At 36.5% G+C, this 19,313-nt stretch overlaps 1 protein-coding gene across 9 annotated transcripts in view; it reads right to left on the reverse strand.

The window, feature by feature from the left end:
• The window catches only part of Mef2c (myocyte enhancer factor 2C), a 144,689-nt gene extending 129,005 nt beyond the window's left edge, over nt 1-15,684 (reverse strand). The window contains exon 1 of one of the 9 annotated variants that reach the window (XM_021179835.3): nt 15,326-15,684. The gene's annotated coding sequence lies outside the window, so the exon portion shown is untranslated. The remainder of the gene's footprint in view (nt 1-15,325) is intronic. The other 8 variants (XM_029468445.2, XM_029468447.2, XM_085830920.1 and 5 more) reach the window with 8 other exon arrangements.
• Between the last annotated feature and the right edge of the window lie 3,629 nt (nt 15,685-19,313).

A 19,313-nucleotide genomic window follows, 5' to 3' on the forward strand; every position in this document is an offset into this window, starting at 1 on the left:
AATAAATAAGGCAACAAACTTACAGAGTTTTAAGATCTTAGAACAGTACTTAAGAGTAAGTTCTCCAAAACTGTTGGCCATTATGTTTACTACCAACAACAACTGTAGTACATAGTTCCTGTAAAGAACGATGCAAAATGGTTGACACAGTCTAAACATTACAGGAGCTATTAGAGATACGTCGGCTAGTGAGTGGAGAAAAAGAGAATCAGAATTCCTAAGTCATAGTTGAAAGTATCAATTACATTTATAGATGAGTCCTCCTTTATACAAGCCAACAAGGACTGAAAACCAACTGGGCAGCATATGCCAGTACAGATGGAAAAAGAATACAACTGTCTTGAAATTCTCTATAGAGAGCTTAGTGCCAAGCTTTCTGGTCACTGCTGTCCAGCCTTTTACCTGCAACAAGAGGCTTTGGTGTGCTTGTGCAGGGACAGAGACTGAAGACTTTCTTACGCTATGAATAATACATATGACAGGGACAGTTTTACAAAATGATCTATCTTTGCTCTAAAAAGACCCATGACTAAGCAAATGCAAATGAAGTATCACTTCTTAACCACGAAGAAAGGTGTCCCTCTACCTGCTGGAAGGACCATCTTCCCACTCTTGTTTAATAGCTGAGTGCCCATCTTTGTTGGAATTTGAAACAACTAACAGGACTCAGTTCTTAAGATGAAATGTTTCCAAAGCTCATCTCAGTAACAAGAAAGTCATTTACATTGGAAAGTATACTTGCTTTAGTTTTAAAAAATCAAGTTAGATTGGAAATCGGATTACTTCTTTAGAAGGAAGGCATTAATTTTTTTTAAAAGAAAGGCTTATCTTTTGGGGGGAATCTAGTGTTTCACTGGGCAAAACCTATTTGTGGATATTCAACTTGTGTGAATCAAGCTAAAGGGAGGAAACTTTGTCATCCTAATGACATTTAAGATTGTTTCTATGCTGTAAGTGATATGTAGAAGATTTTAGGATTAACAATTCAGGATGCCTAAATTCACACATGGAGTTTTGTCTCGAAATCTTGTATTTCATACAAGATTAAAGACTGTAATTACCCTGGCTTCACATGACCCCCTCCTCAACACCAGCCGTGGTTAGCCTCATTTGGTCCCCAAACTGAAAACAGTTCTCCACCTGACTTTCAGCAGGAAAAGAGAAAGGAAAGGAGGGTGGGGCAGGGCATTCCATGGGACTCAGCCAAATGCCTCTTATTAGTTCATCTATGATTCTCAGCTCTTTGTGCCAATGCACATATCAAAGCCACCAAACCCCAAGAAATACAGGTACCCACAAATTAGAATGTGAGATCATATGACATATAAAATTATGAATAAATTAAAATGTTGGAAATAAAAAGAATAAAACCTAGAATTAATTGTTCTTTATTCTCCTCTTCCTTCCCCTTTCACTCCCCCCCCATCGCCTTCCCTCTCCTCTCATCAGTTGGCTTGCTATGTAGCCCACACTAACCTTGAACATGATCCTTTTTCCTCACCTCTGAATAGCATACATGTGTTACTGTACCCAGGTTTTATGACTCAGCTTAAATATGTGTGCTATGCTCATCAAAAACATTATAAAATCCATTTATGATAGGCATGCGTAAATCAACATTTAAGTATAGAATAGTAGGATTCCTTTTACTTTAAGAATTAAGAAAACGTAGCAGTTGTCTGGTTTAACTCTATAGAGATAATTTAGCAATTAATTTGTATGCTGTAATAGCAGTGCCAATGAGTTCCAACTGTAAGATATTTTCTTCTTCTTAATATGTGCAGAACTGTTTTAAAACATAATTTATAATGCAAGAGTTTTCTATGGAATGGTATCAACTTTTTAATATAAGGACTTCTGACACTTGAAGTATACTTCATAAAGTTTTCTGTCGGAGAAATCCAAAGGTAGCTTTTCTAAATATGTATTTTATCAACGATCATTTATATTATCATTTCTTTATAAGTTTTGAATCTATATTTTTAGGTCATCTGATTTAAACTTTCACTGAGAAAGTTTGAGTTCCCTGAGATTTTAGTTGTTACCCAAGTCAGAAAATTGTTTTAATAACTTAAAATTAGCATTCAAGCAATGTGTGATACTTTCATTCTGAAAGATATTTAATAACACAAAAATCTCAACAAAATACAAATATTGTTCAGTAACTATTTGCATATGAATATGCATGCAGTATTATACATAAAACTTAAAGTACTGTTACATAATTAAGTTTATTAACTTAGGGATGTATGTACTGTCCATTAAGAATTCATATGAAGGCAAAAAAATTATTTTAAATGAAGATAACATAAACCTAAAATTTGTATTGATATTTAATGAGAATAAAGAAACATATTGAACAAGAATTTCACTCAGAAAAAATTACTTGTTGAATTTAAAATGTGAATATATGGAAAACAGAATATCCCAATGTTCTTTGAAAGGTGATTGTCTCTATAAAGCATGGGATTGTATTTGATAGTTTAACTACTTTGGGATTAACATAAGAATGGTGTCTATTAGACTAAACAGTTGCTATTTATGACCATCTTTTTATTATTATATCAGAGAACAATTTAAACAAAGCTATGACTTGGTGGAATAGTAGGCTGAAGTCTAGCTTGATAGTAAGTTTATATTTAATTATGCAGGAAATAATCATAATTTGAAATTTGATAATTTTATCAAAACCATCTTGGATTTATTTGAAATACTCTCATAAAAATTCGCTCTTAAATTTAACCACTAAAGACAGTTTTGAACTTCTAAGATTTTATTTTTAATAAAAAGTAAATATTTGGTCAAGAATATCTGAAAGCAAGCTTTTAGTCTAGTATAAAAGTTTCTTGGAAATCTTAGGGATGGGGACGAAGAAAGTAGGGCAATGCATATATTCTCAGTTACTCTTTAAAACCTGCAAAAGTGACTGCAGTGGCATGTTCTGACACATTCTTTTCATAAACCAAACCCTGTTAGTGACAGCGGAACAGATTGTGTGCATCTGCTGGGAACGAGCCAGATGACAGTGGAAAAACGCACATGGATACCTTGGCACAGCAAATAAAAAATGGAGAAAAAAAAGAGCTGGAAGAGAAACTGCTCAACTTTAATTGAAACATTCTTTCCAGCATGATGAACATCGTCCAACCACTTCTTGTAGCCTGTCAATTTTACATGTAAGAATGCATTTTAAAAGAGTCCTTTGTAACTCAGCGCTGTTGTGTCCTCTCTTAGCACTGAATGTTGACTCTGGCAGTGGAATATTTATTAAAATTATCTCAAATGTAATAAGCACAAGTGTTGACAAAGACACCGAGTGGTTTGGTACAAGCTCACTAAACTTCAAAAAAAAATTCTTTCAGGTTCAAGTGAAAATTTAACTATCTGAGTTAAATTTTCAAATTGTGTATTATTCTGCCAAGTGCCAAGGATGCGTCAATTCAAACTCTGTTAATGTGACTATTGTAAGTGGCGCTTGTGTTCAATAATGCTGTAATATTTCATTTTATGGTGATCACCCACAGTATTGTTCAAACAGTTGGCTCAATAGCAGAATAGAGGTCTATACATACAAACAAATGTGTTGCTATAAATCATATATGGAAGTTCTCTTGGATGCTCTGATTACAATGAAAATTTATTCTATACAGTATACAATGCAAATTTTAAACTGGAGACAAAGTTGTTTAATAGATTAGGAGTCTGACTGAAGCAGCTGCAGTCAAAAAAAATCCTGGTGATTAACAGCCATTTTCCAGTAATCATAACCCTGGAAAGGGCTACTAAGCAGGGGGAGGGGGTTGCAGATGGGAATAATTCTCTAAGCCCATATGCCTTAGAGGGCTCCATCATCTTCATGCAGACTTATTATTATTATTATTATTTTTAAATTAAAGCTTTTAGAAGCGTCCTTGATTGCAGTGTTGGGAGCTGTCCATGCTGTTTTACCACAGGGAAGTCCACTCGGCAAGTATTCCTTGCGCTGAGCACTCTTTTATCCAGGCATTAAAACAAGGTTAGAAAAGAAAGCTGAAATGCAAGGTGCACACCAGAGGCTCATTATTCAAAAGCAGGAGAACTATTTCAAGCAGACATAACTCCCCAGGTTGTATACCCTGCAAAGCTTTGTCAACATTACCTACTATCAAAATATGATTTTTTTTTGAGAAATTAAGTGAATACAAAAACAACCAAAAGAAGAAAACTGGTTTCTTGTACCAGAAATAGTCCAAGTTTTATCAAATTTTTCTGAATGTGTCTTATATAGGTCAAATGCTAAAGTCATGAGCAAAATTTTGCATTTTTCTATGCTTTATTCTTCTCATATGAATGAAAATACCTACATTGAGTCTATTTGTTCACTGCCCAAGGTAGGTAAACTATAGTCAGAGTTAATAATTACTCACACAATTAAGGGTAGTAAAAATATATTTACTTATTTTATTAACTCTTCAAAGAAAAGTACATTTTATCTTTATGGTTATATATCTCAAGCTCTTACTGAGCAGGTTCCATACAATGGTTGTTATAGGTAAGCATGCTTGCGCACCAACATAAGATGTCTACAATATCACTCATTCTTCACAGGTAATTCTATTACCACATACAACCAAATTGTGAAATAAGAAATGAACAAGATGAACTAATAGACCCCACAAAGGGCAGTACAAATTAAACAAATGAAAGATTTCAAAAGTTCTTAGAGCCTGTTGTCACAAAGGGCTTCCAATTCTGTGCATCTGTCTCTTTTCCTGAACTGAAACCCCAATGAAACTATTATTGTTAAACAATAATCCACCTAAAGTCAAAACTTACAGTAAATTACTTTTAAAAGTCAAGGATGCAATTATTCTTATTTCTGTAGTCCTATTTCTAATTTTGAAAGTAACATCTGATCTATAAAGGTTTTGCTTTGCTTGGAGAAAGATACACAGTATTTAGTAATCATTAAAATTGACCTAACAGCATCATGACATGAGATTTGACCTGATGGTGACCCAATTGTAATGGTCTAAATATATTAAAGAAAAAATTATTTATCCAAGTATTGTTAAGTGATCATCATTAGTCAGAAATAAAATTGTTAAAATTGAGTGGAATTACAGCAATTTAATAATTACTAGGTATTCATTAGATGCCGGCATAATGATTTTCTTTATACTTAACCTTCAGAAAAACTTGAAGAGGTGGCTAGTATCACAACCTATTTTACAGATGCTGGTCTGAGGTTTTCTGGAGGTTAAATAACCTGTCTTCGACCACAGGTCAATAAACTGATGGTTAGATTTTGAGCCCAGTTGGATCTCCCCCCCCCCCCATGATCATGCTCCACATTTTATAGGCTTACAATGTATATAATAACATAAGCATGGACGATCAAGACACAGCAAATGAATGGGGCAATAGGTTCTTTAAACTCTTTGTGTTCGCTGAAATGATTTTCTATTTCTTTCAGATTCCATTCTCACCCTCTCATGCTTTGTGTCTCTCATGTATTCTGCTATTTTCATCTCCACTCACCACTCCATAAACACATGTATGCTCATGTGTAAACACACACACACACTCATACACACACACTCATTCACACATGCATGTGCACACTTCATAGAGTCAGACAGACTCCGTAATATTGTTTAGGTTATTCCATAAATGTACCATCTTCCGAGAGCTCACGAGGCTGTTCTTGTTGATGTGGCTGTGCTATCTATCCACTGACTTAAAAGTCACAGCAGCTCCTTACAAAGACACAATCTGTAGTCCTTACACTTTCAAGATCAATGCTAGGAGCTCTTTTGTGACATGATAGTATCCTATGTTGAACCACACAGATCTCTGAAGTGTAAGCAATTGAAACACAAAACAATTCTACAGTCACCCAAGTGTAGACAAAGAAAATTAGAAGTGCATGCTTTTACAATATCAAATCATGTATATGTATATGTATCAATACATCAATCAATTTGTATCTGTCTGTCTATCTATCTATCTATCTATCTATCTATCTATCTATCTATCTATCTACCTACCTATCTATAAGAAGAAAGGTCAGATGGAAGTCCAAATAAATATATTTAAAAGGGATAAAGATGAAGCCAAGAATCCTTAAGACTGTTTCTTTTGAGTTATTAAATGAAAGAAGAGAGGGAGACAGCTCACATAGTGCTGTCTCTGTCTCTGTCTCTGTCTCTGTCTCTGTCTCTCTCTGTCTCTCTCTGTCTCTCTCTGTCTCTCTCTCTCTCTGTGTCTCTGTGTCTCTCTGTCTCTGTCTGTCTGTCTGTCTGTCTGTCTGTCTGTCTGTCTCTCTCTCTCATTCCTTCCATCCAGATTGAGCAACATTACCAGTCTGGACCAATAAAGCCATAAGAAGATAGTGCTAGGGACTGAGAAACTCAAGCGAGTCGTTGGAAGTCTATTCAAGTCACTGTGGAGATTGCTTTTAGTTTGTGTAAAGGGAGAAAAGTGCAAATGTGCAAGGGAAATGTAGGCAACAATATTTCTTTAACCACTAAACTATACCAACTTTAAGTAGCTTTCAATAAATCCCGTAATTGAAGTCATGCACACTCACTTTTTTAAACTGCTAATTTTGCTGCTTTCACGTTGGAAAAGTAATTCAGATGGAATTAGTTCTGGTTTTTATATATTTTGACTTATTAACAGTTAACAAAGCAGGGAGAAAAGGGCTACATCCCTGACCACAGAAACCTTTACTAAGTCGTCTCTCAGATGGAAGTCAGACACCCTGAAGAAGTTGTTAGTTAACGAAGTTTAAAATGCTTGATGGGGCAAACTACCTATTAGGTGCAACTTCAAGAGATTCAGGCTTTAAACTGAAGAATAGTTTGTATAATATTTAAATATCAAGGTAGTGTATTTTCCATTTAAAATTCCCACACTTGAAACTTGACAGTGGGTAGAACAATGCTTATTGGAGGTGTGATTTAGACTCTTATCATTTTGCACTATGCCAAGAAAACAAATCTCATTCTAAGTTTTAAAATTAAAGCAAAATCAAAGGCTCACATAATATTTAATGGAATGTCTAAATTATTCTCCTGTCTATATTTACAACATATACATCAAATTTCAATATTTTTTTCTCTCTTGGTAGATAGCACTAGCCTGCAGGTATTCTCATGACATTCCTTTTACATTTTCTAAAGAGATATATTATATTACTTTTTTAATACTTTGTTATAAAAATATACGTACTGGTATTGACAGATAGATAGTTGCCCTTGACATTTAAATGAAATTTAAAATAATCCATTTTATCGATTTTAAAGGAACATAAAGTTATATTTACTTTTGGGGGTGTTTAGTAAATGGTATTTAGGTAATTAATAATTGGTTTAGTTTGTTACTAAGACTTACATTCTGTAAGGACATTGTGAAAGCAATAATTTAGTTTAAAAATAAAGGTGGAACAAATATTTATTATGTAGAAACACTTTTTCCTGAAGGTCCCATTTAATATATTTCCAAAGGTGAAGGCTAGTTTTAGAAAGGTGTGCTGGCAATAATCAGACCCCACCTCTTACAAATAAGTGCCCACTGCCCTGGCAGCCAGAAATTATTTTTAATAGGATTTAAAATAAAAAAGCTCATTGGTAAAGGTTCAAAGTGTAACTAGCAATTACAAGCTACTTTTAAACATTTGTTACTTTACATGCCAAAGAGAAGTAGACGTTTCAGATCACAATTCCACGTGCAAGGATAAAAATGCAGATGTTTAGAAATCAGCTTACTTCACGTAGTAATAATCAAGTCACTCTCATGTTTTCTCTCAAATTACTCTGTAATTTGACCTAATAATTATTAAAAATGTGAATGCTTATCAATAAAAAAAAATCACGGTAGAACCATATATTGTGATGGAGCATCTATTTTCTGTGATAGGCAGAAAAAAAAACCCACCTTTGATGTTAATTTGCATCACAAAATGATCTGGCCTATCTGCAATATAATGCATAAGTTTCAGTGAAAAGAAACCATTATATTTTTTCTTTGTGCGACAACAAAAAGCGCCACAGATATATGATCAGGCCTTCATGTACTCTGTAGGTAGGGGGTGGGTAGGTAGTCAGTCCCATTTAATAACTCACACCTATTGTTTGATTCATTTTAAACCACTATATAGGAAGAAAAAGGAAACATAGTGAATCCAGTTTGCAGTTCGAGCCTTAGAGATTTAAGAGGCAGACTTTCAAGTTGAAGAAGGGAAACACTGTGCCTTTCCTTTCCCAAAGCCTCTGCTCAGGAAGGAGGCCCTCTGCTGCTCAGCCTATGCTGAAGGCGAAGGACATTGCTTAGGGCTGAAATCACTCTGAGAAGGGGAGGGAAGTTTATGATGTGATGCTCTGCACAGTGTCTGGTTGGCAGCCAGCAAGTTTTCATTTTGTAGCCCGCTGCCAGTACCTGCCCTGCATACACAAGAATAAAAATAAGCTCTACCCCAGGAACTATGGGCATGTTAAAAAGAATTAAAAGAGTTTATTTCTCTTTATCCTGAGTGTAACTACCATCTTCTTCTTCTTCTTCTTTTTTGTAAGAAAGAGTTGAAACCACAGTAACTGCGAGCTTCCTTTTTAAATTCCCCAAACTACCTTCCCACAAAGCCATTTAAGTCGAATTGTACATTTACAGACTCACCTACATGAAAGGTGTAACTTAAAACATCTGCTTTGACACATATGTTTTGTTCTGATATAAAAAGTGTGGTAATTTGAAAAAATACAGGACCATTATATTCTTAAAATATGTGTTCTTCTGTGTGTGCTCATTCATTAAAGAGACTGTTGACTGCAATTAGGTAGTCCGTCCTATAAAGCCTTCCTTGTGTGATCAGGATTTATAAAAATAAAATGTCCAGTGAATATTTCAACTAAATAACCACATCTTCAAAATTACTATAAAGAGATCCCAAGCCTTCAAGTTCCATTAAAAACATCATGGCTTTTAATACACCTTATGCAGGGTCAACAATTAACTATGATCTAAGAACTGAAAGTCAACTTTATTACCCTACTAGGCAAATTTCCTTATATTTATATTGACAAATCTGCTGTCTAATTTCATAAAAACTGAGCAAATTTAAGCCAAAGATGTCGATATTTGGGATTTGGGGAATGGTTGTGTTCTCTTGCTATCATTTTAGCTTATTTTAAAAATATGCTGGTTTTGGTTGTTTTTCTTTCAAGCAGTTTACATCCTCGAACAAAGAACCGTATCTAACACTTTTAAAATTCAACAGGCTAGAAATTCACAGCATCTATAAGCAACGTATGCACGCATCTTCATATGCATCTTATCTATTACAAGGTGCAGGAAGAAAACCAAGAGACTCTCAGGATAAGTTAAAAAAAATCAGGTTCCCACTAGGGACTGCTTCAAAGCCCGCTTCCTCCAGTCACTCACACAAGTTGAAGGGACTTTATTTAAACCATTGCTTGAAGCCTTGCACGGCCATTCAATAAGCAGGCTGAACACCATTGCTCCATTCATTTCAATTTTTTTTTGCATTAAGAATTAATAAAGTCTCTCAAAGGTGTCCCTTCTTAAATAGTACTGATTTCTACAGATTTTCTTTGTAATAAGTTTACTGCCTTTATTTCTTGTCATGACATTGATTTCCTGTAAAATGCCCTCAAAAAATTCTTTTTATGTGCACTCTGAATTTTATTTATACCAACTATATTTTAAAATAAAACAAGTAGAAATATATAGCAGATACATTGTAGTGAAAGCTACAATTGTCACTAGCCCAATGAGGCTAGTCCATGGGTTTACATAACAGGTAACATAAACTCCTTTCTTAGCATGAATATGCCTTCTCTTTGTGCAGTGAGAGCAAGAAAGTACAAAATAACATCACATCAGATTGTTCTTTCGATATTCTTATATTTAACTGTAGTATTCTTTGTCATATGCTACCTCCATAGCCTCACAATGGGGTTGGAAAATGTATGTGTATAACACCTTTGATTTCTATATCTTAATGCTATAAACAATGTGAAGTTTTCAAAATTATCTCAATGTACTATATAGTTGTGAGCACAAATTACTATAAATGTGATTTCTTTGTTTCTTTGCTCTGTTTTGTTTTATGGTCCGTTTTCAGCACTGAGTATTAAGCGGCAGACAGGAGCTGTTTTTCAGAGGGAAAACTCTTTATGGTTTGCTTCGCTTACTAACTAGAACAGATCATTACAAATCATTCTGTTTCTTATGGGCCAGTCTCTTATATACTACAGATTTGCTTCAGCTCTCCAGGGGAAGAAATGCGGCTCCTGTGGGAAAGGCCCACCCCTTCCTAGATGTTTGCTTCCTTAAACGAAAGGAACACACCCCTTACATTCTTTGAAATTTGTCCAAGACGAGAATTGTAATGGCACTGTATCATGGACTAACTTAGGACAAAATAATCAATAGGCAAATTTTGCTAATATTCTGTGTACTTTTTAATCAGGGCTGGCTATTTCACACCCTACCACGTGTCTCTTTCTGTCTGTCTCCCTCTGTCTCTCTCTTTGTGTCTCTTCCTCTGTCTCTGTCTCTCTGCTTCTCTCTCTCTCTCTCTCTCTCTCTCTCTCTCTCTCTGTCTGTCTCTCCCTCCCTCCTCCTACACTCTTCTGCCCCCCTCCCCCCATGTAAGTGTAACAACTAATTAAGCTCAGGTCTAACATATGCACTTGAATCCTCAGAACACTGTATTAGTGAAAGTCAAGAATGTGATATGCACTGAGACAACCCAGGAGGCCCAGAGATGTTAAAATCTTTTGCACTTGAATTTGGAACTATTAGGAGAATGTCCCCTTTCATAACTATACTAAAGAAATAATTATAAAATCAAATGGCAATTGTCTTAGGTAGGATCAGAGTTGCAGGAAGTCACAGATATGCAAGCATGTCACTCACTGCTATGGGGCTAAGGACATAAACCTTGCAGTAAAATTGATGTCCACTAGTGTCTACCACATGAGAGTGCCCTGTGGGTCCTGAGAACTTATGTTCTAGTAAAACCTCTTTCCACTACATAGAGACATTTTCCCCCAATCAAGTTTTTCTTTTGCTATTTTATAAGTAACACTTATCTTTCCCTTCCCTTTATTTTTTTAACCTTTGAAATGCAATATTCACATAGAAATTTGCATCTGTGAAGGCACGCAGTTAACAAAACTTGTTAACTCTTGAGGGGGTCTTCTTAAATGAAAAGATAAGCTCTTTTAACCATTTCTCATCGGCCATTCAATGATGAACTCTATCTAATTTCCAGGTCTACAAAATGGAAGATCTGCTATTTTTCATTTGCAATAATAGTGAATATAAGGAAGGATGATATGAATTTCAACCGAAGGTATAAACTTATTACTCTTAGCAGAATATTGTTAAAGTCGAAGTAAACCTTCATACCATAAATCCACAGATGAAACATCTCATTCACTATAAAGTATTCTATCTTATTATAGTAACGCACAGAAAATTAAACACATAAATATGAATTTTATGTATCACAGAAGATGCAGGCAGTGAAAGTGCAATGTTTACAGTTATGGATGACTCATTAGCGCTTTATTGTGGGAGACACTAGGAGGCATCAGTAGGGTAAAAAAGGACTTCAATTTTAAAAGAAGCAAGAAATTACTGTGGTGTTGGGTGTTTAGGAAGTTTGAGTTTTAAAAATGCTACAGGTAAAACAAAACTATTCTCTAACAAAGTCTCCACGTATTATATTTTCATAAAGAATGATGTTTAAGTAACATTCATAAAATAAACATATATATATATATGTCTCATTTACCAATAAAACCTATCATGATATGTTTTGAATGCATTGAATCATAACTATGTAACTACTCATCTTGAAGAATACACCTGGTAACAGAACAACATACAGGATATTGTCAATTATGTATTTTCTGCTTAATTTTTCAATACCATAAAGATATATTAATTTTGGCAAATCTACTCTGCATTCTACACAACACTTCTGAAAATGCTTAATTCCTTTAAGCTTTATGGTAACCACTTCACACAAACTGACAAACTGATATCTGCTCAAAGAGAGTTGATGGAACTTCAAATTTAAGCAATGAAAAAAACACTACTGAGCGCCTATTATTTGAAAACTGAGTTTTCCGCTGTTTAAGTGGCTCTTTATAATGACGAAGCAACAGGGTCGTGGCATAGTTATCTAGCAATCATTTCGAATCAGAGTGTCTTGCCGTTCCTCAGCAATCAGCCTTTATCTTTGCTCTATCAGAATAACATGTGAACTGTGTAATCTGCCTTTTGTAAGGTGTAGAGCGCTGTTGCTTTGGTTTTGTGACTTGCCTCTGTAATCTGGTTTGATTTCTTAAAGGTGACAAATCCCAGTGACGAGTCAAGCTCTACTGAATGCAGGAACAACCATGAGTCTGTGAATTAAGGCACAGTGCTGAGCATGAAATCCCAGTCAGCTCTTCTTCATATGTTACACTCACTAAGCATCGTCGATAAAGCCTTTCATTTGGTCCAAACCATCACTATATATGTGTAAAAGGAATATACATGCTTTTTAAGTGTAGATATTCATTTGGGAGGCATTATTCTAAAAGCTGTTATTTTTAAAAAGTTAAAAATTAATCAGCAATCCTTCTTCAGTCCATGCTGTGAGGTTGTGACCTTTAACTACACACTAAATTTCTCCATGTTGCTTGGAATCATGTCCTGAAAACCTTAGCTCTCTGTTTAATAACTATTTTTGTTATATAATACAATTATTACTGTGTAGATATTTCCCCATTTTTGTCCCTTTCTGAAATTCATAGACTCAAAAAATATATTGCACAGAGTTGGAAAATAAAACCCACAAAATATACTACAATAATTAGAAGAAAGTTTTAAAAGATAATGCTTACATTTGCCAAAGTGTTATTTAGCATGGTTCTCTATTAAAGAAATCTAAATACAATGAATAATTTATTAGAAAGACATAATTATATGCCGTTCAACTTAGGCACTGAGCAAGGTGAAGGCCAGAGAAACACTAAAAAATATTTGAAAACTATAGAATATATTGTTTTTTTTTTAGGATTCAATTTTCAGGAATCATTAGATAGTTATTTTTTTATTAGAATGAGTAGATTTCTACAAAATTAACTTGTTTATAAAGCAAAAAATAAAGAACATTATAACAACTCTTGGTTACTGAAGTTTGCTGTGGTTAATTAGTATCTCTGCTTGGGAAAGTTAATGCTCACGATTACATACTTTAAAAATATGACTAACTTTGAAAGGGTGGAAAGTTGCTTATTATGACATGGTCATTTGTTATTTCCACCAATACCAAAAACATTTATATTAAATTAATAGCACACCTTAATATTACCCTTCAATGTATTCACATGCACAGCAACTAAGATGTAAATAGCGTCGTGAATGAATGAAGTAAAACACTGCTTCTAATAAGGAGTGTGAGAACTGTATAACACATTCCCAAACTGTGAATCATAGTAATAAGAAGAGCATTTTTTAAAAAATAAAGTTCAGCACAATTTGAAGTAAAGATAACTGCCAACTACTGGCCCTTTAACTTGGGTACCAATTTCTTTTTTAATTATATGTTACGTATGTGTCAATGAATACTTTTAGAATAAAGATCAGAATCCGATACAGGATTAAATGTATTATCCTTTAAATAGTACAAAACCTCATTGATTTCAGGAATTTTTTTCCCACTTGTGATGGGACTTAAGGACAACCCATTTTACCTGCCATGCACTTGCATTAGGGCTACCTTTAAATTCAATAATTAATATGCTTATACTAGATGATCATAATGTGGGGTTTATTGCCTGCAGTTTTGTAATTGACTCAATAGTTGCACAAACATACCATTGGTGCCATACTTACACATATTGAACTACTTATAAGACTAGCCAAACTGACATCATTTTTAAAATTAAATGAGAAATTTTATCTATAAATTGAAAATCGGTATGGCTCCAAGGTTAAGTGTGGCTCACAGGTGGTCACATTTCAAGTCCTAGCATATCTCTAGGGGAGGGGGATTATTATGCCCCACACAAACATTTTTACTCTGCAACACAATTCCATTGCAAGGTGCCTGTGGAGGGAGCCGGGTCACTCTTCTGGAAAGGCATGGAAATGCGACTGGAGTTTTCTTTACAGCACTTAGAGAACACATACAGTCACTAAAGCATTTCATAAGGCAGTTACCCTTAGAGTTTCTATCACATTAACAATTGTAAAATGCACTTTGTATCAAAGCAATTCTCCACCAAGGACCAGTTAAAGAACTGGCAAAGAGCCTGATTCTCCATACACTGTCAGCATTTACATACTGAGTGTTTTATACAGAAGACATCCGTTTCAAAAATGTGAGGGAAAAGGTTCATAACCATAGCATCTAGAACAGGACAAAATGGCTCAGACATAACAATTTCCTTAAGAATTGGTAGCCTTGCTCTGGAAAGGAAGTCACATTAGCACTGCACTCAAACACTTGCATAATACACAATAATACAATAAGCAATGTGCTCCGTAACTATAGACTTCCTTTACGGCCAACTTTGTCACTTAGTTTAGTAACTTTCATCCAAAGTCCAAAGAGAAGGCAGGCTAAGTGACTTAGTTTTGTTTGTTTTTAAATAGCTTAATATTTCCCTTGATCTAAACAACAGTGCACATGCTGAAATGCAAACATGAACTGTGCAATGCACAGACTACCATGGCCAGGGCAACTGCTTCTGGTCCCCACCAATTAAACTCTTTCAAGCCTGCACTTTGGTGAGGGAAGAGGATGCACAAAAGGTAGCCTCTGGCAGACAGCCCTGCTTTAGCTTAAAGTCATCCCAAGGACTAGTGGCTCAGAATCCAAACCCAGGGCAAATCAGTCTTTGGGGTAACTCCTAGGAGCATCTTTCCACAGTGAACTAAGAGCTAAATTTTAAGACAGCTACTTCAAGGTCACAGAACAGTCTGTGAAATACTAAAATACACTAGTATCCGCGTTCTCCACCCTATCAAACATGCTAATGACAGGAACTAACTTCTTGAAACTTTAAACAAACTGATGTGACAGGAACAGTCAGATGTGATTTCAATAGCAGATGGCAAACGGATACTACTATCTAAAAAGTTACTTTCAGACACACACAAGGAAATCGTAGAATCTAAAGAAAGAATGCACAACAAGCCTTAACTTAAGCCTTCCAGAAAGGAGTTGGATAGACCCAGTGCCTGGAAGAGATTGGTGCAGATTTCAGAGACAATACACAAGCTATTTCTATTCTTTTGGAGAAATGTCAGAGGTACTTACATGAAGGAAGACACGACCAGATTAGTCCTTGGAATATTTTCCTTTCTTAAAAGAGAGGAGGAGAAAGAAAAAAAATAACAATAATCTTTACTTTGTCCAGCCTTGAAGTGCTTCTCCACCTGATTCAAAGCTGCAGGCACGGCGACCCACACAGAACCTTCAAAGTCAATCCAATAGCAGCCCGAAGATGTCTGGGTGTACTCGTGTGCTCAAGTGTCTGTGACTGCGAGGCGAGCGAGCAGAGAGCTGGAGACGAAGTGTGCGTGTGTGCGCGCGCGAGAGGGGGGCAAGGGGGAGGCGCGCGCGGGCTTGCGCATTCGCGCGCGCACCGAAGCCGCTGGAAGAGGAGGAGGAGAAAGAGGAGGAGGAGAAAGAGGAGGAGGAGAAAGAGGAGGAGGAGAAAGAGGAGGAGGAGGAAGGTGGAGGAAGTGAAGGAGGAGGTGGAAGAGGAGGAGAAAGTGGTTCTCTGTGGCCGGTGGGATTAAAAGTAACCAGACTCGTCCAGAAAACTGTGTCCAGGAAGGAAGTGACTGGAGACGAATGGGAAAAGGAGAGCAGCTCATAGCCTTAGATAGGTCGTGTAAAAGAGCGGGGGGGGGGGGGGCGGCGGGGGGGGGAATGTAAGGATACTGGGAGGGGACGCGGGGGCGGCAAGCAAGACGGAGCACACGGGGCTGGGGTTCTAAGCAGCACGTACGCTCCGGTGCTACCCCTGTCCCCCAACTCATTTTATTCTTGCCTTTGCCTGGCGCTGCTTTTTCCTTTCCGTTTCTCTATCCCAACCAGCCCAAACCGTTGCCTCTCCTCCCGAGCTGGGGAAATCATCAGTTTCACTCTTGCAAAAGGGGGGCGGGACTAGAACCTCGCAACATTTTAATAAAACAAACATACTGCAGCTCCCTCCTCACCCCTCCAGTCTCAACTAGATTGATAAATTACTCCACTACACTACTTTAATTATGTATATGGTATGCAGAATAAATCACTGAACATCAGTACCTCAATCAAGCACTTTTAAATGATAATTGCATCTTGGTGAATCAATCTTTCCATTCCTGACATTTTGCTAATTTTAGTTTTACGGTGGGGTAATGGCACATGCCATACGCAAACCTAATGACAATTCTTTATTGCATGAAAGGGAAGACAACACGGGGAGCGGCGGCTCCCTGCCTCTCTCCCCGCCGCTACAGAGGACGCTCGGCTCCTGCGCGCTCGCTCCCCCGGGGAGGCTGCAAGCCAGCTAGCAGGAAAGTCCTTCTGAAGTCGAGATCTTCCTTCTGACCAATAGGAGCGCGACCCTAAGAGCTGCTCTACTGACTCCCCCATCCCCCGCCCCCATTGGATTCTCAGTAGCCACTTCATCCTTGCTCTGGTCCGCGCGCGCCTCCGTTACTCACGCGTAAAAGCCACGATCCAGGATGTCTGCAAGCCTCGATCCCAGCGTGCGCTTCCTGCCTGCCCAGAATGTATAAAGCTTTTGGCCTTGAGAGTCAGGAGGGCTAGGCTAGAAAGTGAGCCGAAAGGATCCTCCAATGTTAGTTATAAATTAAATACAAGTTTTTGAAATCTCGACTTTATCCCCGGGCCATTAACTTTCGAATCAATCTGGACAAATTTACCGAGAGGGCAGCTTCCTCGGAGAATGCCCCCTCCTTCCCTCCACACCTTACTGGACTTTATCCAGGTCATTAGCAAGTAAACCAAAAACAACTTCCCGAATGCATTAGGCTCCCCTGACCGATAGATAGCGGGTGACTTCACTTATCCTGAAGAGTTTCAGCTGCACAGGAAGCAGGAGCAGAGACTGATAAGAATACTTAGGTTAAGGTTTAAGCCTGTCGAATACTTTTCCATAGTAAAAATATAGGTTCACAAAGAATTGATACTTAGGAAAAAAAAAGGTACTAGATATCCCGACCACACCTAAAAAGCTAAAGATTAAATATATCAACTATATACAAGTCAACCCTATGCATCCTCAAAATAGAGAAAGATTGCATGCCAGGAGTACTGTAGCTTGTGTAAAATATGAACATTTCATTTTTAATATTATGATTAGAGGAAGAGAAAGTTCACAGAGTACCATAATGTAGAAGATACAAGAGTAGACAATAGTCGCCCATAGAAATATCTAGCTAATTAAAAATATTTTCGAAAGTATATGTTTAACCCAGTAACTGGCTGAATTTCCCGGGAAGCTCTTCAGTAGGCCTGCAGAGTACTATTTTAATGCAGAGGGACACTGTGCTTCAAAAAAGCCTCCTGCCTCATTGTGCTGTTTGAAGTTAGTAGCTTCTATCAGAGCAGTGGACTCAACGTTTAAGCACCCTCCAAAGTCTTCATTTGAAAGCAAAAAGTTGATTTTACAGGCAAGTTAAACTACATGGGAACAATCTCCAAACCTCTGGCTCCTTACCACTGAGACTATTAATTAGTACTGCGATTTTATTACAGGAAAGCATGACAAGCTGTCACAGAGCACAAGCTTTGTGACATAGTGGGTTTTTTGTTTGTTCTGCTTTTGAAAATGGTATCTATGCTATATTGTATTTGCTCCTCTTTCACATAGCAAGTGTGACTACCATGAGTTTATATAAACAGAACGGCATGTTTAGAGGTACAAGCTCTGAACTTAGACATGCTGCAAGCTAAAGCATACCTAGATATGGTGATATAAATGAAAATTTAGATTATTTTTAAGGTTTACAAAGATCCTCACAGAGCAAACTATAAGAAGGACCAAGGGAACTTATTGTCAAAGTGCTTTAAATGAGTATAATGAACTATCATGGCCTATGTTACATGACAGAGTTGATATAGCCAATACATGAATTCAATCATGCTCTTCTCCTTAATTATAGACAAAGTTTCTACTTACCACAGCACACTTCAGTTTTGATTTATTTTTCCTTCAAAGGGAAACTTTTATTTTTCCCCACCAAGTGTCAAAGAATTGTTTAGTAATAAACATTGTAACAAATCCATATTTATCAACAATAGTGTAAACATTTAAAAGTATGTCCAGTCCAGGTGAGGATGATTTGAAACTTTGGGTCTGGAATGTATTACAGCTGGCCTTTGAAAAGATAAGATTTTCCCCCTTTGTATATTTAGCTTCTTAATGATGTGTGAGCAAAGTTTAGTGTCAGTTTTCCTCACAAACCTTGTAGCTGAAGTGGAAAATAAATAAATAAACAAACAAACAAACAAACAAATAAATAAATAATTTAGTAGTAATCCATGAGATTGCTAATCCAGAGTGTGTTGTATATTTGTCTTTAAATAATGCCAGACACACATTATCTGTTTACTTTTATTTACCTAAACTGGTGATCCTTGCTACCTAATGATATTCATTTTCTTGTGTAGGAAGTATTTTGATCTAGGTGTTGAGAGACTTAGAATTCTCTATCCAGTTTGGGATTTGTGGTTGTAGATGTGACTCTGTGGCAGAGCACAAATAACGTTTTTTTACTTATGGTTTGATAGTTTACATTGAAAACACTAAAAGTGTCTTCCTAATAGATAAATCCTTTCTAGGCCTCGGTTTCCTAGTTTGCATGAGCTCTCCAATTTTGTTCTATGCTTGAAAATAATCATAATTATTATACCCTTTATATCAGTGGGGAGTGAAGCTAAGGATTTAATAAAAGGAAACTTTCCTTTAATAAAGAAGATGAAGTGATGGCTAGAATTGACCTGCCATTAAACCACCTTTCTCTTTATCTCCCTCTCCCCGCCCCCTCTCTCTCTCTTTTTCTCACTCACTTACTTCCTCTCTCTCGCCTTCTCCCCTTCTCTCCCCCTATCTCTCTGAATGTGTGTAATCACAAATATTCCTTTCATTAATTATTATAAGTGCTTAATTTTAAATATAAATAAACATTAGTTATCTCATCCAAGGATTTATTTCACAATGCATTTAGACACCTGAAGTTACAGAGAGCATGGTGATTGATTGTTTCAGCTCAAAGCTAACATTCCA

Source organism: Mus caroli, unplaced genomic scaffold, assembly GCF_978045245.1.
Source record: "Mus caroli unplaced genomic scaffold, Mus_caroli_1 scaffold_15, whole genome shotgun sequence".
NCBI classification, from domain to species: Eukaryota; Metazoa; Chordata; class Mammalia; order Rodentia; family Muridae; genus Mus; species Mus caroli.